A 22,454-nucleotide genomic window follows, 5' to 3' on the forward strand; every position below is an offset into this window, starting at 1 on the left:
GTTTCTTCTGTTCTTTCTTCTAGTATTCCTGTTATGTATATGTGACCTATTTTGTAGTGTCCTACATTTCTTGGATATTCAATTTTTTCCCAGGCTTTTTTATTTTCAGTTTTCTTTTCTTTTCAGATTTATTTATTTGAGAGTGTGGGAGAGAGCGTGCAAGCACAGGTGCAGGAGGAGGGGCAAAGGGAGAGGGTCCTAAACAGACTTTTTGGGGTGCCTAGCTGGCTCAGTTGGTAGAGCACGCAACTCTTGATCTCAGGGCTGTAAGTTCGAGCTTCATGTAGGATGTAGAGATTACTTAAAAAAAAAAAAAAAAAACTTAAAATTTCAAGTTTTCTCATCCTGGCACTGATCTCCATGGAAGTTTCTATTCCATTAAGTTGTGATTCTCTGTATTTGTCTATCTGCTTCTTCATTTCTGTGAATAGTGATTTTCCTTATGATCTCACTTTTTTAATGCATCTAAGAAGTGTTTTGCTTTTCCTGTTCATCTTTTTACTTTTTGTTAGGATGAAGTGGTAACTTCTGGAAATATTATTTGCTGAGGTGCAATGCTGGAGTTGGTGAATATTTAGGGGAATGTATTAAGAGCTGAGTTTGAAGTCCTGGTTGGTGTCCAAATAGGTAGTTAAGTTTTTGAGGTTCATGCTCAGGAGAAAGAATGGGGCTAGAGATACCATCTACATCTCGTCTGATCTCGGAAGCTAAGCAGGGTCGGGCCTGGTTAGTACTTGGATGGGAGATACCATCTACATGCCCACCAATTTGAATGTAAGGCCTTCAGCCTGAGTAAGTGAGGTCACTCTGTGCTCTTCAGGGTTCTGAGGTGGGAAAGAGGCAGAGGAATTGCAGCTCATAAGGAAGAAGAAGAAAACCAGCAGTGTGGCATTTTGCAATCCAAGTGAAGGTCTTTCAGACAGGAGGGAGAGAAATGTTGCTGTAGAGTCAAGTCAGATGAGGCCTGATATTGACCTTTAGATTTCATGAGGTGTGGAAGTCATTAGTGACATTGACAAGAGGTCCTAGGGAGTGGATAGAAGAGAAAATGGGACAAACACGGGAAGCAAGTGAAGTACTGCATAGAGGCAACTATATGGGAGACTTTTATTATGAAAGGGAGCAGAGAGCTGCTGTAGTCACCTACAGGGGATTTGTGGTCTAGGGAGGTAAGTGATCTGGTCGCCAGTTCCAGTATGTGTGTATGTGGGGTTTTCCCACACCACCAAGCAATTCTTAGATACCTCCTGGGAGTCCTACAGTTCATCTCAATTCTGAAACTACCTAGAGATATCATCAGATCCTATAATTTAAGGGCTGAGTCCTATAAGATCATCTCCTTCGTCCACTATCCCCAACTCCCACAGAAACACTTCAGATACCAGTCCAGGTTGTCAACTTGTGCCCCTGGACCTATAGGCTATAGACTAGGGGTTCAAGCAAATTCCTCCTCAGGTTCAATTCATTTGCTGGAGTGGCTCACAGAACTCAAAAGAAACATTTTACTTACTACGTTACCAGTTTATTATAAAACTCAGGAACAGCCAGATGGAAGAGATGAACAGTGCAAGGTATGGGGGGAAGGGTGCAAAGCTTTCAGGCCCTGAACATGCCACTTCCCCCACATCTGCGCTTACGCAACACAGAAGCTCTCCAGACAGACCCCATCCTTTTGTGTTTTTATGGAGGTTTCTTTACACTGGCATGATGATTATATCTTTGGCCATTGGCGATTGATTGAACCTCCAGCCTCCCCACTGACACCACGTGAGGGGGCTGGTGACAGTGAAAGTTCCAGCCTTCTAATCACAGGGTTGGTTCTCCTGGCAGCTAGTTCTGATCCTTGGGTGTGGTCCAAAAGTCACCTCGTGAACAACAAAAGACACCTTTAAGGCTGTCATCACTTAGGAAATTGTGAGTTTTAGGAGTTCTGTGCCAGAAATGGGACAAAGACCAAATATATATTTCTTATTTTAAATCACAATGTCATCGAATGGCTCTTTTTTTCCTTCCCTTGGGGCAGGGATCATTATAGCATGTATGCTGATGGGAATGGTCCTTGGTAAGGGAGGAAAGAGATGGGGATTTTTGTCAGCTTGAAACCACTGTTTTAAAAATGGCTTGGATTGGGCGCCTGGGTGGCTCAGTGGGTTAAAACCTCTGCTTTCGGCTCAGGTGGCTTAAGTCATGATCCCAGGGTCCTGGGATCAAGCCCCGAATCATCACGAGAGCCCGCTTCCCTTCCTCTCTCTCTGCCTGCCTCTGTGCCTGCTTGTTATCTCTGTCTGTCATGTAAATAAATAAAATCTTTTTTTTAAAAATGGCTTGGAGATGGTTGGTGTTGGCTTGAGTTTTCTCTACCCCACCCTCATTACGGAGCCTTTATAATTTTATTTTTCTCTTTTTGGCTTGCTTAATCTTATTGTGTATCTCCGATAGATTTTTATCTTTCACATTTCTGGTAAATAGTGATTATTAGGAAGTTAAACCAATTGTGTGTAAAAAAAAAATGTAAAAGACATTTAGTGGGGAATGTGTTTCCTAAGACCCATTGTTTACCACAAAAAGGAAACCACTGACTTTGTATTGCATCAGTGAAGATAAAATTATTTTGTGAACACAGTACTTCTTTTATGAGTAACATTTTTCATACTGTGCTCAAAAGGAATTATTTTATGAAAACAATAAGTTAATGGGAATTGTAGCTTTGTTACAAGTAGGAATTTATTTAGAGAGAGGCCTTAACAATCAGATTTTGCTTCATAATGTTTTAAATGTGGAGTTATTTGCCGTAATTTAAATCATGGAAAAATAGTTTAAGCAGTTTAAACGTTAGATATTTCTTAATTTCTTGAAGTGTGATAAAAGTTTTAACTAATTTGAGGGAGAAAATAGAGCAATACACGATAGTGGGAAATAGATACTTTGATTCTGAAGCACAAGGAAATCAAATTACTATAAATACAGCTAATATTCTAGTGAGAATATATTTAAGCTATAAGTAGACCATACATCATAACCTTGTATGTCCCTGTGTATCGTAAACCCATGCTTGGTAGAAAAATTCTCCGTGAAGTTTGATAGAAACAATCAAATTTATAGAATATAGGGATGTTATACTAGATTTGGGGTCATTGAAGAGAAGTCTCCTTGGACTTTCCAGTTGGGATTTTATCTTCCACTCCTACCCTCCCCTGCCTTCCATTTCCCATTCCTGCTGGCTGGAAATATCTCTCAATATATCTTTGGTAGTAATAAAGTCTCCCAAATTCTGAGTATCTAAGAAATGTACCTATGGAGAAGCATCTCAGAAAAGCCAGAGATTGTAAGATGTTTAGATGTTGTATAATAGATAAAACTTTTTTATGTAACTATGACCCTTGCACTCATGGTGTAATGATTTCCAACTTTATTTGGTCTACATATAATTTGCACATAAGGAGATAAGTGTACATGTGGATAAATGTCAGATAGTGGTAACTTCTATGATAAAAACAAAGTGGAAATAGGAAAGTAACATAGGAGGCCTACCTTATACTACGTAATCCCTTGAACTTTCTTTTTCTTTTACCAATTGGGAATAATAATAACCACCCTACCTCCTCAGGGTCATGTAGATTTAACTGTCTGCGAAATGCACCTAGCAGAATGCCTGTATACCAGATGACCCGCTACGTGTCATTTGCTTTTCCCTTTCTTTTTGTAGTTCAAGTCCTCTAAATCTCCAGGGTACAGAGTATGTGTAAACCGTGCATTTAAACTAGAATGTGTTTAAACCATGTCCTTTGTGTGGTTTTAGAGTTCTTGTTGAAAAGGTAAATGATAAGATGAATGAACCTTGAGGATATCCTGCTTAGTGAAATAAGCCTGTCACAAAGGACAAATCCTGTGGGATCCCACTTGAGTGAGGTCCCCAGAGTAGTCAGACTCCCAGACAGAGAAAGTAGAATGCTTTTTCCCAGGGGTTGGGAGAGGGCAAGTGGTAATGAGGAGTTGGTGTTTAATGGTCACAGAGTTTCAGTTTTGCAAGATGGAAAGAGTTCTGGACATGGATGAATGGTGATGATGTTTGTGCAACAGTCTGAATGTACTTAATGTTACTGAACTGTACACTTAAAAATGGTTAAGATGGTGAATTATATGTTATGTGTATTTTACCACAGTTTTTAAAAAAAAACGTAAATGGTGAAACTATTGTTTTTGGTAAGCTTGTTTTTGGTGGATATTACTGAATCAAGTTGTGTCCCTCCCCACATTTTATTGAGATATAATTGACATACAGTGCTATATAAGTTTAAGGCATAATGACTTGACATATATTGTGAGATGATTACAAATCAAGTTGCTCTTGACTAAATAATGAAATAGTGGGTTACTATTCTTACGTCACGAGTCTGTTTGAGATTCCCATGCACTGAAAACTGTTGATTATCAGAAATTTTCATCATCTTAACTTTTAGAGTTATCAAACCTTAAATTGTTCCTTTTAGGGCAAAGAGTGTAGTATGGCTAGAAAATAGAATTTTTTTTTTTTTTTTTTTGGTATGTCAACTTAAAAAATATTTATAGCATACTTACACTCTTGGATGAATAGCAGTAACTGCATTTGTTGAATGATATATGCTGTTTCTTAGTTTATATTTAATAATTATAATACTTGTAGCACTTGATGATCTTTATAAAGTAGTCCTTGAAGATGTGACAGTTGAGAAATCCAACACTCGGGTTGGATAAGTGAGTTTCTACTTTAAAAATGATTTTAGAGGAATTGCGGTGCATAGAAACAAAGAGTGGACATTCCATGTGGCGTTTGGGTGGCTCAGTGGGTTAAGCCTCTGCCTTCGGCTCAGGTCGTGATCTCAGGGTCCTGGAATCGAGCCCCGCATCGGGCTCTCTGCTTGGCAGGGAGGCTGCTAACCCCTCTCTCTCTGCCTGCCTCTCTGCCTAAAGAGTGGACATTCCAGATGGAAAGAAAGATGTGAGTATAGGAATGGAATACGTTTGCACAGTCAAGTTCAGACAGTATTAGGGAGATGTGCTAGCAGTTTACTTTCTGACATTAGGATTTTGACATTGAGGCTTATGAATTTCTGAACTCTATTCTGTAGGAGTTAGGAGTACCACTGTATATTACCAAGCCAGAGAGTTTTTTGATCACAGTTGTGCACTTGGCAGCCGTGTCTGAAGTGCATTGGAGTAGTGAGAGGGGGGAGGTCAGATACAAGTCAGAACGGGCACTTAGAACTCTTCCGACGTCATTAGGAAGAGTATTTTAGTATTTAGTATTGGCGTCAGAGTGCAAGTGACTGGGAATGAGGGTAAGTTGATAGGAGAGAACGGAGAGGCAGAGATGCATGCTAAGAGGAAATCAGGAGGAGAGTGTATGGTGCATGAATGTAAGTGAGAATTTTTTTTTTCTTTATGGTCATCTGACTGTACAGGTCAGATGTTAAGTATAACTTTGAAAAGGGATGATCTGGAGACCTTTAGAGAATGGGAAGAGAGATTTCAGCACCCTTGAAGAGTTTACTTTGGGTATTTTCTTTCAGTTTAAGAGACAAGTCATCTGTAGAATTCAGAGTATGGTGGGGCCTGGGAGTGTAAAGCGTAGACAAGTTTCAGCGTCTCTAAGAACTCAGTAGGCTCAACCATCACTCTTGAGAACATGAGCTAGAATGGTGGAAATCATGGTATACTTTGTCACTCCTTTATATCAACTACTTCTATAGAGTAGATTTCTGTCTCATACAATGGGAGTATGTATAATCAACCAGTATTGGGTTGGTTACATGGAAAATTTGTTTTAAGTGAGGAGTCTCAGAAAGATATAGAGCTTCCGTATTTCATAACTGGAAATTTAACATGCTTATACCTCATTAATCATTGGTATAGCCCAGGTCTTCTCTTTAGGATGTTTTTCAAGGGACTTGGCTTTTACAAATCATACAGCTTAATTTTCAGGGACAAAGCATTTTTTTTCACTCATATTTTTGATGTAATATTTAACTAAATGACATAATTATTGCAAATACAATTGACATAAATGGAGTTTGGGACAAATATAGTTTACTCTGGTAAGCATGCAGCTCAGTTATTAGGGAAAAAATAAGATGGTGTAACAACAGAGGACTCCCTGCTTCCCCCGAGAGGAAGTTGAAACTTGAAAGTTCTGGTTCATTTACGGTTTAGAATGAGCAAGAGTGCTGTTTTATCTTGAATCCAATGCCTTCCCTATTGTATAGTGTGGCAAGGTGATAAGGAATAATATGGAAAATATTGGTTAGTGGTGAAGAAGTTACAGACCATATAAATATATATATAGCAGCTTGATTAAGATATAATTCACATACCATGCAAATCACCGACGTGTATGGTATTCACAAAATTGTGCAGCCGTCACCACAATTGATTTTAGAACATTTTCATCATCCCCAAAAGAAACACAGTACCCATTAGCAGTCACTCATCATCTCCCCCCACCCCCGCCCTAGTCAACCACCCATCTATAGTCTTTGTACGTAGATTTGTCTATTTCTAGGCACTTCGTATAAATAGACTCATGTAACATGCGGCCTCTGTGGCCTTTTGTGATTAGCTTCTTTCACTTAGCATAACATTTTTAAGATTCATCTATTTCATAGTGTGTATCAGTACTTTATTCCTTTTTGTGGCAGAAATACTCCATTGGATGGGATATACCACATTTATTTGTCCATTCATTAGTTGATGACACTTGTGTTGTTTCTACCTTTTGGTTATTACAAATAACCTTACTGTGAACATTTATATCCATAATTTTGCATGGATGTATTTTATCATTTCTCTTGGTATATCCTACCCAGGAGTGGAATTGCCAGGTCATGTGGAACTTGGGTTGTTTTCAGTATTTCACTTTTACAGATAATCCCACAGCAGTCCTGCCGTGCACTTGATTTTGTGAGTGTACAAGTATATCTATAGGAGAATGTCCCAGAAAGAGGATTGTTGGGTCAAAGGATACATTCTTAAGTTTGTAGATACTGACATTACCACTGGCAACAGAAAGTGCTTATTTCTTAGGATACTTGGGGGTGCACTTTTAAAAAAAATTATTTAAATTATTTATTTATTTTTATTTATTTGACAGAGAGAGAGAGAGTGAGCGAGCCCAACAGGCAGAGTAGCAGGCAGAGGGAGAGGGAAAAAGCCCAACATGGGGCTCGATTCCAGGACCCTGGGATCATGACCTCAGTGAAAGGCAGACGCTTACCCAACTGAGCCACCCAGGTGCCCCAAGGGGTGTACCTTTTGAAATAAAGGCAGTTCTAGGGTCATTACCCCAGTCCTGTAAAGTATATGTCCTCAGGTACTAGGGAAGTACTCTTATGATGATTGGTCTTATGTCATTAAGAAACAGTTCGTTATGTTTAGATGGTAAGGAAATTTATAATACATTTGAGAAAGATATTATGGGTGGCAAAAAAATCTTTAATTTAGAACCTTACAAAGACAAATTCTCATTTTGTTTTCTCTCTCTTCTTTCCCTTTGTAGTTGAGGTTTTTATATAAGAAAGTTCTTCTTGTGTAGATTCTCAGTTATAAAAACTAATTTCAATAATGGTACTTGTTCTATGAAAACCGTTCTATGAAAACAACTCCTGTTTTAAACATGGGTGTTACTAATAACCAACCACATTCTTTCTTTTCTCTCATTTTTTTGTCTTCCAGCTTTAACATTCCATATTCTGCTTTGTACATGGTGAATCACTACTGCTTCGCACCAGTGTGCCCACTTGTGTGCCTGTAAAGTACAAGCTCCAGATTGAAAAAGCTTCTAGATGGATCCTTTCCAAAATTGGTGTCTTTTCTACAAACTCTGTGCCTCAACAACCTGTTCTAAGTGGTAAGGATATGTACTTTTCATTTTTTCTGTTTATTCGGTTATTTAAAAAAATATTTTAAAAGATTTTATTTATTTATTTGACAGAGAGAGAGATCACAGTAGGCAGAAAGGCAGGCAGAGAGAGAAGGGGAAGCAGGCTCGCTGCTGAGCAGAGAGCCTGACGCAGAGCTCGATCCCAGGACCCTGGAATCATGACCTGAGCTGAAGGCAGAGGCTTAACCCACTGAGCCACCCAGGCACCCCTATTCGGTTATTATTATTTTTTTAAAGATTTATTTATTTGAGAGAGAGACAGAGAGCCCGAGGGGAAAGGAAGGGCAGACACCCTCCGGACCCCCCACCCCCACCCCGCCGAGCACAGAGCCTGTCTTCATCCCCAGAACCTGAGATCATGACCTAAGCTGAAACCAAGAGCCAGACACTCAACAGACTGAGCCCCCCGGGCACCCAAGGATATGTACTTCTTAACAGAATAGTAGAAATTTATAAAAACAATTTTTTTTTGGATTGCCTTCCCCTTTATTATGCCTTCTCTCCTTATAGATGAGTAATACCTGCCTTTTTTTTTTCTTGCTAATTTTTAAAAATCACTTCTAAAAATAGTGGTAACATCAGGTTTTTCGAGGCTGCAAAACGTTCTTTCCATATGAGATTCTAGGTCCAGTATAATATCAGATATTTATAAAGAGTAAATATAAAAATATGTAAACCACTGTGTGTGTACATTATGTACTCTGTAAGTACTCTATTAATCTGTTATTGGAAGGTTGAAGTAGTTCATCCTGTTACTGTATTTTCCTATCTATTCGGGTATGTTGGGTCCATTGGGTCAAGAACATTGTCTTACTTCCCATTGATGTATGTTTTGTAGTTACATATTTATGGAGATGATAAGAGAGGTGTGTGATGCCAACTCTTCTTTTTTTAGCCTGGCACTATGTGTGCCTTTTCATATTCTAACAGTTTTTGGAAGCATAGATGCTGGTTAGTTAACATGTTTTTTGAACATCCCTGAGATTTACTCAATACATTTTTGGCCGGGGTGGGGGTGGGGTGGGGTGGGGCAGAGGCAATAAAGTTGAGCAGAACCAGTTGCTTCTATAGGAGACGTTTAAGAGAAAATTACTGAAGTAGGTTCACTTTGAGTGTTAGTCAACAAATATTTACCCAAATGGAAATACATGACGATACTTAGCATTGTAGAGAAGTAAGTCATTCAGTGGAACCATGGTGTTAGATTAGGACACAAGGTCTGGAGGTTGAGTGAAGAATGGGGTGCATTTTAGCCCTAGTCCTAATCATTAATTGCATAGTGTGTTCTTGAGTGCGAGTTCATTAGCCTCAGTGGACCTCAGTTTTCTCATCGATGAAATGAGTGAGTTAAACTAAGTGATTTATAAGCTGTTTTGGTGCTGTCATACATCTAACACTTTTAGGATTGTAATGAAAATATTGGCAGATTGCTCGTTTTTTGAGGATACCTTTCTTCTGTAACCCCTTTGATAGAGACATTTTTAGACTGCATTCTGTGAATTATGGAGTTACAATAAGGCTTCCACTAACAGAACATTTTTCAATTAATCCTTTTGTTTTGAAGTTGATGTCTTATTTCTCTCCACGTTTTTAAAAAAATTTTTTTAAATTAATTCATTTATTTATTTGACAGACCGAGAGGACTAGTAGGCAGAGAGACAGGCAGAGAGGGGGAAGCAGGCTCCCTGCTGAGCAGAGAGCCTGATGTGGGACTTGATTCCAGGACCCTGGGATCATGACCAGAGCCGAAGGCAGCGGATTAACCCACTGAGCCACCCAGGCTCCCGTCTCTCCACGGTTTTTATTCTTCTCTTGGCCTCTAGAATTTTCCATTATTTGATGCCGATTTTCCCTTTCTGTCTCTTGTGTCATGTTGGTGGCTCTCATCATGCTGCTTTGATCTGCCTAGCCTCCATCATTCTCACCTGACTGATTTTCCAAGATCTCTACATCTTAGACCAGAGCTTCCAGTCCCGGGCCCCTTACCCATACCGACACCTTTTGAAATATGCTTGGGAGAAGGGTATGATTCTTTGGCAGGTAGCTGAAACCAATTAGTTAACCAGCATTAGTTCACTGGGACTAGAGCCCCAAAGTTCTGCGTACTGCTTACACCCCACCCCTTCTTACCTTAGGCCTCCCCATCACCTGGAACATTTCTATTTCTGAGTTTCTGGAAAGTTTTCTGTCATGATCATTACCCTCTGTCACATCCCACTTCTCAAATCTGTTCTTAATCTTCATTATGACTTGCAGTTTCTTGGCATTTTTTTTGTTTTTCTAACCAAGTGAGCTATTTCCTAGCCTCATTAGCTTTCCTCTTAGCCAAACTCCATGATCATTCTTGCATCATATATTCTCTTGCCTTTTTAAAATTCTGAGCAACTGCTTTACCAAACCTCAAACCCAAGTTCCTTTGCCATATATATCCTTCCCCCCTAGTTCTGGATGCTTGATATAGTTGGGAAAGGACATACGACTAAGTTTGGATCTACTCAGGAGTCATTGACTTGATCTCTGAACTGATTCTTTTCAAAGTCGGTTTCTTATCGTTCCTTTGAAAGATTCATATCTTGTCACAGTCCGGTTGCCTTTTTGGAGTGATCTAGCATACTTCCCTGACCTGTTCTTCTTTTTTACTTCCGGTTTTTTTCTGTGTCTAAATAAGAAATGTTTTCTTTATTTGTAACTTTTATTAAGGAAAATTTAAATTTATATAAAAGTAAATGGACTAGTATAATGAACCCTCTTGTATTCATCACTCAGGTTTGATAATTATCAGGTCATGGCCAAATTGTCTCCCACCGACTTCTCTGCCACTCCTGTATCATTTTAAAGCAATGCTAGACATCATATAATTTACTTGTATTTCAGTATGTATTCTTAAAGTAGCAGACCTTCTTTTAAAAAAATACAACTACAATACCATTACCACCTTTAAAAAAAAAAAAAACAAACACAGCAACAATCCCAGTGTAATAAAATATCCAGTTGGTGGTAATTTTGATTCTCTCATACATTTTTAAAGGAGGTGACTTGATTGACTCAGCATCTAGATAAGCCCTCCCTTCAGTACAGTTTGTTAATTTTTCTCCTAAGGTTCCCCCTCCCTGCTTGTCCTTAAAATTTATTTGTTGAACAAATTGGGTCTTTGTCCTGTACATGTGACTGATCTTGATTACATTCCTGTTAAGTGACTCAACATATTCCTCTGTCCTTTCTATTTCTTGTTAATTGGTAGTTGGATCTAGAGACTTGCTCAGATTCGGGTTCACTTTCTTTTGGCAAGTCTGTGTGTTTGACAAGTGTCTGGTGCACAGAGCTTTTAGTTCTCCCTCTTTTAATATTGATTAGTTGCCCTTTGTACTCAGTGCTTTAGATCAGGGGATGGCAAACTTTCCCTGTAAGGGGCCCGACAGCGTGTATTTTAGGCAAAGTGGGCCATCTGGTTTCCTCTGATGCAGCTACTAACTTTGCCCTTGAAATGGGAAAGCAGCCATAGACAAAACATAAAGGAATGGGTGTAGCTGTGTTCTAATAAAACTTTATTTACAAAAACGGGTGATGGGCTCCTTGCTTTAGGTCTATTAAATAACTAGGGGTTGCAAGACAGTGATGTATTAATACTATAGCTTTATTGTTCATTTATCAAGTGAAATCTTCTATAAAGAGAAACTGTTCCTCATGTACTATTTGTTACCTAGTTGTATACTTTGTATAGAAAAGGTTGGAGAAAAGCTTGAGAGTTTCCCCTGGCTTACCAATTTCAAAACAGTGAGTTGGTTATATTAACCTCTAACAGTGATCAGTTAGGATTGCCCCTTCTCCCCTAGACTCGTTATGGACTCTTAGATTTGAACACAATGGATTATTTTTATTAATGCTTAAATTATTTAAACCTTGGTCAGTGGGAGCCTTTTAAAGTTGCTTACTGAATTATTTTGACGTGACTCTAGTAGTTTTTGATAGCTTCTTGATTATCTGGTATGACAAGGAGTTCCAGGCACATCATGTACATTTCCTCCCTACACCTGGTATTTAGGGACCCCTGACTGCTTTAGTGGGGAATGGGATTTAAAGACTATAATCTCGATTCTACAGGTTCGCATTTCTAATAGATTGATCATTGTTTCTAGGTATTTTCAGTAGTCAAAATTAGGGGAAATTTTTTTTTAAGATAGAGAACCTCATGAATTCATATGGATACTTCCAGTTCTGTTTCAGCTCTATAAGATTTTTGCTCAGTCTTTTTTTTTTTTAATAAGATTTTATTTATTTATTTGACAGAGAGATCACAAGTAGGCAGAGAGAGAGAGAGGGAAGCAGGCTCTCCGCTGAGCAGAGAGCCCGATGCGGGGCTCGATCCCAGAACCCTGGGATCATGACCTGAGCCGAAGGCAGAGGCTTTAACCCACTGAGCTACCCAGGCGCCCCTTGCTCAGTCTTTTTAAAAAATTTTACATCCATCTTTTTCTCTGCTGAAAATCCTGGTTCTCAATGACACCAGGAATAATACAATTAGAACATTCCATAATTCCTCATTTTGAGTACCCCTGTGTGTTATACACACAGCAGTCTTAGACCAGCAGTACAAGAGTACAAGTGTTAAAGCTTTGTGTCTACCTTCTTTTTTTTTTTTTTTTTTTTGGACAGAGAGAGATCACAAGTAGACAGAGAGGCAGGCAGAGAGAGAGAGAGGGAAGCAGGCTCCCTGCTGAGCAGAGAGCCCTGCGGGCCTCGATCCCAGGACCCTGAGATCATGACCTGAGCTGAAGGCAGCGGCTTAACCCACTGAGCCACCCAGGCGCCCTGTGTCTATCTTCTTTTGCCCAACATTTATCTGTGAGATTTACCCATGTTGTGTGAAATAGGTTTTTTTTCATAGCTGTGTAGTATTCCATTGTGGGAATTGCCGCAATCTATCTATCCAGTTGATGGCTATTTTAGTTGCTTCTAGTTTGGGATAATTATGAATATGGTTGCTGGGAACATTCTTGTATGGGTCTTTTGGTGGATATAAGTGCTTTTTTTTTTCCTGGGTAGGTACCCAGCAATGGAATTTGTAATTCTTTTTTGATAAGGGGCATATTCCCTTAGGAATGTTTAGTCAAAGTACTGTGTGCGTTATCTATTGCTGTGTAACGAATCACCCCAGAACTTAGTGGCTGAACGCAGTGAGCCATATCTCAGTTGCTGTGGTCATTTTCTGTAGGGCGCAGCATAATTGGGAGCCTCTCACTCAGGGTTTCTCATAAAGCTACAATCTCGGTGTCAGCAAGGACTGCATTCATCCCAAGACTCAGCTGGAGGGGAAACAAAGGAGTCCCTGGGTGTGCTTTCAAGCACAGTGTGGTGATTATTGGCAGGTCTCAAATTCTTTCTAGCTATTGGTCAGAAACTAGTTCCCTGGGCTTCTCCCCAGGGCACTTAACAACATGGTAGCTGATTGTAAGGTTGGAGCAAGGGAAAAACCCAAAATGGAAGCCATGACCTTTTCAAAACCTGTTCTTGGAGTGACAACCTTTCACATATGCTGCATTCTTCTAAAAAAATTTATTGTGTTAAAAATCTACTTAATATGTAAAATATATAACATGAAATACACCATGTTACTCATTTTTGAGTGTATAGTTCATTTGCATTAAGTACATCACACAACCATTCATCTCCAGAACTTTCTCTGTCTTTCCAAACCAAAACTGTAGACCCCTTAAATATTACTAACGCCCCATTTCCCTCTTGCCTCAACCCCTGACAGCCACTCTTTTGGTTTCTTTCTCTGAATCTGACGACTCTGGGTCCATCATGAGCGAAATCATAATGGTATTCGTCCTTTTGTGACTTATTTCAGCTTAGTAGAAGGTCTTCAAGATTTCATCCGTGTGCATGTGTCAGAATTTCATTCCTTCTTTTAGGCTGAATAGCATTCCATTGTACATATACACTGTGTTTTACTTACCCATGCGTTTGTTGGTGGACATTTGTTTCCTCCTTTTGGCTAACGTGAAAAAATGCTGCTAGGATCATGGATGATGTTGTGCTGCATTCTGTTCTTAGAAACAAGTCTCTAAATACAGTCCTCACTAAAGAGGAGGTAAGTACCTGAGGGTGTGAATACCAGGAAGTGTGGGGATCATGGGGCCCTTCCCAGAGGCTGCCTACCATACTGTTGAAGGCAGTCTTCATAATTGTTCTCTGTTCAACTATGCCACCAACTGGATAGACATTTAAACTTACCTATTTTAATTTTGATACTTAGTAATTGTTCTAAAATGTAATTTTGTTTTATAATCATGTATAACGGTTTCACAGTTCCAAAGTCAAATCTGCAAAACAAGATTTATACAAAGGAGTCTAATTTCCATCTCTGGTTTCTCTACTTTCCCTTCCAAGTAATTGCATTCTAAAAATTTGTTCTTCCATTCTGTTTGTTTGTTTTAATAGAATCAAAATATATATTCATAGTCTTCCTTTCTTATATAGAATACTGTATGCCTTACTTTTTTCACTTAATATATCCTGGGGATCCCTTCTTGGTAGTAAATTACTCATTCTGTTTTACAGCTACATTGAGTGAATAGACTGTGGTTCATTTAGCCAGTTCCTAATTGGTGGCCATTTGAATTGTTTCCAATTTCTTATTCATAGTACTGCTATGAATAGCCTTGTGCATATACATGTCTTTTTATATTTTGCCATTGTGTATTTGGGACAGATTCCTAAATAGGAATTGCAGGGTCAAGGGGTAAATGAGTATGCAGTCTTACTAGATATTGCCAGATTTATCCTCTTGTCTCTCTCTCTCTGTATTCAATCAATAATGTGTGAGAGTGCCTATTTGTCTATACATAACCTCAGCAACAGAATATGTTGTCAGATTTTTGGTTTTTTTTTTTTGCCGAATGGAGTATCCTTGTTGTTAATTTCCATCTCATTATGAATGAAATCAAATATCTTTCCTTTTTAAAAAATATTATTTATTTATTTGACAGAGATCACAAGAAGGGGGAGCAGTAGGAAGGAGGAGATTTGAGCAGAGGGGAGGGGGGCTCAATCCCAGGACCCTGGGATCATGTCCTGAACTGAAGGCAGACACTTAACCAACTGAGCCACCCAGGAGCCCCTGAATATTTTTTAAAGTTTTAAAAATTTCTTTATCTGTAGACATTTTATTTTATTTTATTTATTTATTTTTAAAGATTTTATTTATTTATTTGACAGGCAGAGATCACAAGTAGGCAGAGAGGCAGGCAGAGAGAGAGGAAGAAGCAGTCTCCCTGCTGAGCAGAGAGCCCGATGCGGGGCTTGATCCCAGGACCCTGGGATCATGACCTGAGCCGAAGGCAGCGGCTTTAACCTATTGAGCCACCCAGGCGCCCCTGTAGACATTTTAGAATCATTTAAATCAACAATGAATCTTTAAAGATACTATTACACCAAATTTACTTTGAGGTATACATTGAGCTGAATATATTTTTATATGGTTAGGATGTAAGTGCATTCCTTTTTCTGTTAACTATCCATTTTTTTTTAGCCCCATTTTCTCTAGGTTTGTTGATATTTTCTACTTTTTAACCCTTTTGCATATTAGGAATATCAGTCTCTTTGTCTGGTTTCTTCTTCTTGGCAGTTATATGGAAGTTTTTCTGATCTCCTTGCTTTATTTTGCTTCTCCTTTTCCAAAAATGTTACATTTACTCTTTCCCCTTTGGTATTCCACATAATACAGCTCAGACCTAATCCTCAACTTCTTCAACTTAATATTCCCCAGATGGAATTACACTTTATCCCCAAACTTGATGTTCCTGTATTCCCTTTATTAGGTAATGGTGCTATCGGTAATTTTTCCCAGTAGAGCACCTGAAGTGGTCTTTCCTGATCTGTTTATCATTCAGCAAGCGTTTGTTAAGCCCCTGCCAGCTACTGGTGCAGACGCCAGGGAACCAATGGTCATAGTCCTACCACTCAGGGAATAATCTAGTGTGTTTGGGGGGTGTGGGGGGGGGCTGATGATCTGATATATACACAAACCCATGTCTAAATTTGTGGTACGTATTTCAAGCGAGAATTTAAAGATTGGGACATATGACTAGGTTAGAGAGGTTAGGAGTCTCGCCTCTTTGAGAGTCGTTTAAACTGAGGTTTGAAGGCTATTTAGGGTTCACCTGGTGGAAAACACCAGGTGCCAGTTTCCTGACGTAGGAAACAGCGCATGAAGGATCCTGAGGCAGGGAGAAGTTGGGCTTCTAGGAAATGAAAAGGCCCGCCTGACTGGCACGTAGGGAGGTGGGGTGGATAACCTTGAGAAGCAGTGTGGTTTACTTTATTAAAAAATCAGTCTCGTTGGGCTGGGGGGCATGCGTGGGAGGGGGAACATGCCAGTTGGTTAGGCGGCTGTAGTAAGCATTTGTGGAAAGTGCTGGTCTCCCATTCGCTCGGCTGTGAAATTCTTGGAGTTCTACTTCAGTTCTTTGTGCCTCCCAGAGCCTTCGTTCCAGGAAGTTCTCTCTTTACTGTCCCAGTGGGTTTTTACAAACTGGTTCTGCTCTTTCAGTCTTTCCTTCTATCTGCTTCGGAAGGTAATGTTTAGAAATCCCAGGTCTGTTCCTATCACTTCCTTTCTCAAAAACTCATGGCAGCTCCCTGTGTTGGTTAATTTTGTGTGTCAACTTGACTGGTCTAAAGGATGTCCAGAGAGCTGGTAACCATGATTTCTGGGTGTGTCTGTGAGGGTGTTTCCACAAGAGATTAGCATTGGAGTCAGTAGACTCAGTAAAGAAGATCTACCCTCACTGGGGATGGGTGGGTATCCCCAGTTCTCCCAGGATCCAAATAGAACAAAAAGGCAGAGAGAAGGTGAATTTGTTTGTGTTCCTTGTGCTGGGACCTCCATCTTCTGCTGTCCTCAGACATTTAAGTTTTAGGTTCTTGGGCCTTTAGAGTCTAGGACTTACACACAGAGCAACCCCTGCTCCCACCCTTGGCCTCAGACGAGAATTATGAGAGTTACGCCATTGACCCCTCTGGGTCTCAGTTCCCTGTGGGACTACTGCTGAATTATACCAATGGCTTTCATGGTTCTCCACTTTGCAGATGGTATATCATGGGACTTCTCCATAATCACATGAGCTAATTCCACAGTAAACTTTTTATGTATCTTTCTCTCTTTTGGTTTTGTTTCTCTGTAGTCTCTGAGCCCTGACCAGTACACTCCCTCATTGTGGGAAGATGAATGCCCACCTGAAATTGAAGGCTCTGTCATTTTCTTTAAGCCTCAAGGTGTGCTACTCTGACACTGCTTTCCTTTAGACAACCACACCGATATGTTCCTACCTTTTTTCTTTAGCTCTTGTTCATCTTCTGTCACGACATCTCTGCTTCTAGAACGCCGTCTTCTCTCTCTCTCTCTCTTTTCCCTAAAGGTTCTCCTTAGATCCTAACTATCCCCCAGTCCTTCTTAAATCTCCTCAGTCAGGTTGACTTTTAACCCACATGCATACCCTATTTTCCTTTTTGATATGTCAATTCTAAAATTTGTCATACTGTCTGTTGTATTAGAATATTCACATTATTTATTTGGAGTGCAAAGAAGTGTGTGTTTTTCATTTTTGCAACTGATAACTCAATAGATATTTTAATTGATAATGATATGAAATTCGGGGGCATTCAATGTGGTAGATCACATTTCAAAATCTTTTGTAAAAGAGACAAGTCTCAAATACAATTTTTAAAAAATATATCCTATTAAACCTTCAGGGATAGGAAAATTTTCCCTTTTGGACCGATCTTCACAATTCAGTGAACACCAAGTAATACTTAAACTGTCTATACTAGTTTGACAAAAATATGTTTATATGACGATATCAGAGCACTCTTAACGACTTCTGGGGAGAGGGGAGGTGGGAAAATGGCTTATTTAGAGAATTTAGTATTTGATTTCTACAGTGGTAGAGAATGGCCAATAAAATCATGACTATGTAGCATATCTGAATCTCTTCTTTTACCTGAGGTGTCTTGGGGACTAATCTACTTGGCTAATTTTTTTAATTAGGTGTCTTGCTGGTTGAATGCACTCATCTGCATGTTGACAAATCATACTATACTTGCTTCTTATGTGTGATTTATTTTGTACATCAGGGCCGGCCTGCGGGTTTCTTTTGTGAATAGTACTAGCATTTACTGCTTGCAAAAACAATTTTATGTTCTCCATCTTTCTTTTTAATTCTTACAGGTCTTCTTACTTCTTTTCTCCTTTCCTCTCTCTCTCTCCCTCTCCTCCTATAAATGAGGTTAAGTCACTTTGTTAATATTGCTTAATATTGTATAACTCTACTGCATACATTGTGCTGCCTTCTCATCTGAGGTCATTTCTCTGTAATTATAATGGAGATGGGGTTTCTATAGATTGGTTTTACATGGGACTATTTAGATACTAATGTAAGCTTTAGTCTATTTGGATCACCTCTTGAAATAAATGACTGTTTTTTGTTTTCTTACATATTGAAGCAATAAAATGGTTGGGCGATTTTAATAATTTTAATAATTCCATCCTGAAATGGGATTTGTTTTTGTCTTTGGAAATGCAGTGGGGACTAAACCTTTTAAACCTATTTTAAAAGTTAATTTCCTAAAGTCACGTTTCACGTTTGTGGTGTTTCAGCAGTAATAACTAAAGAGAAGTGTTTGGTTATATTATTTTAAGGTAAAAATACCTTCATGGAAATTCTTAGTGAGCTTGCTTAAGATGAAATTAGGACATTAAATGTTAGTTTCTGCAGTATGATTTTTTTTTTTAAATGGGTTTGAAACCTTACCCAGGAAAGGTGGTTATAGGTAAGAATCAAATCATCATTTGATAGTGTGATCTTCAATCATATTGCATTTGGTTTGGAGTGGTGAAAGTTTTTATTTTTAAAACTGAGAATCTATAAAACAAAGAATGTTTCCTGTAGCTCATGGTTTGATAGGTTCATGAAAGACTTAAGTGATAAAATTGTCCCAAGTGAAATACTGCATTCCACATAGGATTTATGTAACCAGTAGCCAGGTGAAAAACCTGGTGAGGTGGGAGAATGACTCACTTCCTTGCTTTGCACCCTCTACTACTATTTTCTCTCTCCTTTCCAATCCTCTGTGAGAATTCCGGTTTCCAGTTCAATCGCAGCCTTAATCCACAAGCCCAATCTATTAAAAGATAAGCATTTGTTATTTTGTAATGGGTTCCATTTGTACCATATTGGAACTTTCTAAACACTCTCCTTGTAGGACAGTTGAGGAGGGATGGTCCTACAGCTGGATGGATCTCAGATTCCAGAAGGTCATAGATCTGTCTTATTCACTCGTAGTGTCCTTCACGGCCTAGCTTGATAAACCATCAGACTCAGCAAAGGTAGTAGAATTATGTCTGTTCTTACTTATTACACTCTACCTGGTTTTATATTTCTGGAAAGTTTGAACTTTTTTTTCTTCCCTTTTTGCTTTATTCTAATAGAACATCTAGTTAGTATTTATATCTACCCTTAGTATGATTTCAGTATATATCAAGATTCTTAAGAAGAAGCGTATAATATCTAAGTTGGGAAGTTGGTGCAGAGACAGCATTCCAAGGGTATTCTGATGACCCTGAACTGTCCACTAAACTGAGCCAAGGACCAACTATTATCCCAACATAAAGGAGGAATAAAGGAAAATGGGCCTCTCCGGACGAGGAGAAAAAGGATGATTTAAGTGTAGCGCGGAAACGTTTCATTTTAAATCACAGATGTGGCAGTTGATACTTGTATAGTCCATCGGTTTTCCCTATAAATGTAGCGACTGCTAACTGAGTTTTGCAGCTGATTGAATTATCACCGGTGTTGAAACTGAGCATCCGTCTTTGGGAAACATTTTAGGTAAAAGATAATTTTAAGAACTCTGGCTACAACAGAGGAATTTCACTCTCTTTTGTAAAGTTGTTCTAGGACTTTTAAATTAATAATATGACATTAGCAGAAGATTGAATTTAGTCTTAAAATAAGCAACAAAGCTCTGTGATTTGTTGGCCATGATATAATTTCTCCTTTCTCCCTCTTTTTTAGACTTTAAAAAAAAAATCGATTTGTAGCTTCATATCACTGTGGCTAGAAAAGATGCTTGATATGATTTTAGTCTTCTTAACTTTAGTCATACTTGTTTTGTGGCTTACCATGTGAGCTGGTCTAGAGGATGTTCCCGGTGCACTTGAGAATGTACTGTTGCTTTTGGATGGGATGTTCTGTCTATATATCTGTTAGGTCTGTCTTGTCTAACATGTCATTTAAGGTTGATGTTTTCTTATCATCTGTCTGGATAATCTATCCCTTGACGTAAGTAGGGTATTCAGGCTGTTATAGTACGGCTGTTTCTCCATTCGTATCTGTTAATGTTGGTTTTATATTCAGATGCTCCTATATTAAGTTCATAAGCATTTGCAAATGTTACATTCTCCTGTGGGTTTGACCCTTTATCCTTATATAACGCCCTTTGGCTCGTCCCCTCTTCTTACAGTCTTTGTTTTGAAGTCCGCTTTTGTTTCTGAAATAAGCACAAGTACACCAGCTTTCTTTTAGTTTCCATTTATATGGAGTATCTTTCTTTTTTTAGAGAGTGTGTGCTTGCAGTGGGGGGTGGGGTGAGGTGGGGATAGAGCGGGAGCGGTGCAGAGAGGGAGGGAGAGAAAGAATCTTAAGCAGGCTCCGTGCCCAGCTTGGAACCCCACGCAGGGCTTGGTCCCAGGACTCTGAGATCATGACCTGAACCAAAATCAATAGTTGGATGCTTAACCAACTGGGTCCACCCTGGTGTTCACAGAATATAATTTTCTATCCCTTCACTTTCAGTCTGTATATGTTCTTACAACTAAGGGAGTCTCTATTGGGCAGAATTTAGGTTTTGACTTTTCTTTTCTTTTTTTTTTGTTTTTTGGTTTTTTAAAGATTTTATTTATTTATTTGACACAGAGAGAGAGGGAGATCACAAGTAGGCAGAGAGTCAGGCAGAGAGAGAGAGGAGGAAGCAGGCTCCCTGCTGAGCAGAGAGCCCGACTTGGGGCCCAATCCCAGGACCCCAGGATCATGACTTGAGCCAAAGGCAGAGGCTTAACCCACTGAGCCACCCAGGCGCCCCATAAGGTTTTGTTTTTTAATCCATTTACCCACTCTGTCTTTTGATTGTAGTATTTAGTCCATTTATATTTAAAGTATAGTTATTGATAGGTATGTACTTATTGCCATTTTGTTGATTGTTTTTTGGCTGTTTTTGTAGTTCCTCTCTCTCTTCTTGCTCTCTTTGAGGTGTTATGACATTCTTTAGTGGTGTATATTTACTGTAGGTTTTGTTTTGTAGTTAAGGTTAGCCTTTACTATAACAACTTATATCTGCTTATATCTATTAACAGGCTGTTTTAAGTTGATAAAATAGTTGCCAATTTAAGTTTGATCTGCATTTGCTCCACATTTTTATTCCTCCTCCGCATGTTTTGATGTCACATTTTACACCCCCCTCCCTTTCTCTTTTAATCCTTTCCCTTCTCCAACTCTCAAAAAAGTACCCAGAGATTAAATTCAGGGAAACTCAAAGAGCCAAGGTGAGCCAGCCCAGCATTAGCAGGCTCCCTCCCACAGGGGCCAAAGTCTGGGCACAGGGGGTCTCCCTTCAGAGCCTGGTAGTAAAAGCTGGTGCAGAATAAGGTGGTTCCAGAGGCTTGCCATAAATGGGGCACCCCCAGCAGGGCTATGCTGTGTAAGAAATGGTGTCTGTTGGCCTTGTCAAAGAGCTCCTTCCCTTGGAAGGAGCCCCATAGGAGGCCAAGCCTAAGGCCCCGGCTCTGGACCAGGCACCAAAGCAGTGGAAAGCAGCCCATGGCGGTGCGTGGTCTCGTGCTCAGAGAACTTACATCTTTTTATCTTGCGTATCTCTTAACTAATTATCGTACTCATAATAACTACTTTTGTCTTTTTAAGGTAATAGGTGATGAATACATTATTTTTATTATCTTTCCAGTGAGATTTACTATTTGATAGGTGTTCCTTGACTGATCAGTGCTCTTTCTTTTCAGCTTAAAGAGGTCATTTGAATGTTTCTTGTAAGGCTGATTTAGTGATGATAAACTCCTTTGTGTTTTGCTCATCTGGAAATCTCTCTCCAATTCTGAATGACAACTTTGCTTGATTAGAAGTTTTCTTCTTTTCAGCATTTTGAATTTATTATGTCACTCCTTTTTGGGCTGGAAAATGTGTTGATAGTCTTACAGGGGTTCCCTTTTACAAAACAAGTTATTTTTCTCTTGCTGCTTTTAGGGTCTCTTTGGGTTTTTCCGATTTGGAACTCTGGGCCTCCTGGATCTGGATGTCTATTTGCACCTCCAGGTTAGGAATGTTTTCAGCTGTTCTTTTTTTCAAATGAGATTTCTGTCCCGTTTTTTCTTTCCTTCTGGGAGGAAGAATGTTAGTAAGGAGAATGTTAGTCAATTTGATGTTGTCCCATAAGTCCCTTAAGCTATCTTCACTTTTTATTTTTTTTT

General features: G+C 39.2%; 1 protein-coding gene across 2 annotated transcripts in view; it reads left to right on the top strand.

Annotated features, from left to right (window-relative positions):
- Window positions 1-22,454, top strand: part of FRYL (FRY like transcription coactivator) — a 265,921-nt gene that overhangs the window by 30,223 nt on the left and 213,244 nt on the right. For both annotated transcript variants that reach the window (XM_059161860.1, XM_059161868.1), the window contains exon 2: window positions 7,708-7,882. The gene's annotated coding sequence lies outside the window, so the exon portion shown is untranslated. The remainder of the gene's footprint in view (window positions 1-7,707; window positions 7,883-22,454) is intronic.

Source organism: Mustela lutreola, chromosome 1 (assembly GCF_030435805.1).
Source record: "Mustela lutreola isolate mMusLut2 chromosome 1, mMusLut2.pri, whole genome shotgun sequence".
In the NCBI taxonomy this organism is placed as follows: Eukaryota; Metazoa; Chordata; class Mammalia; order Carnivora; family Mustelidae; genus Mustela; species Mustela lutreola.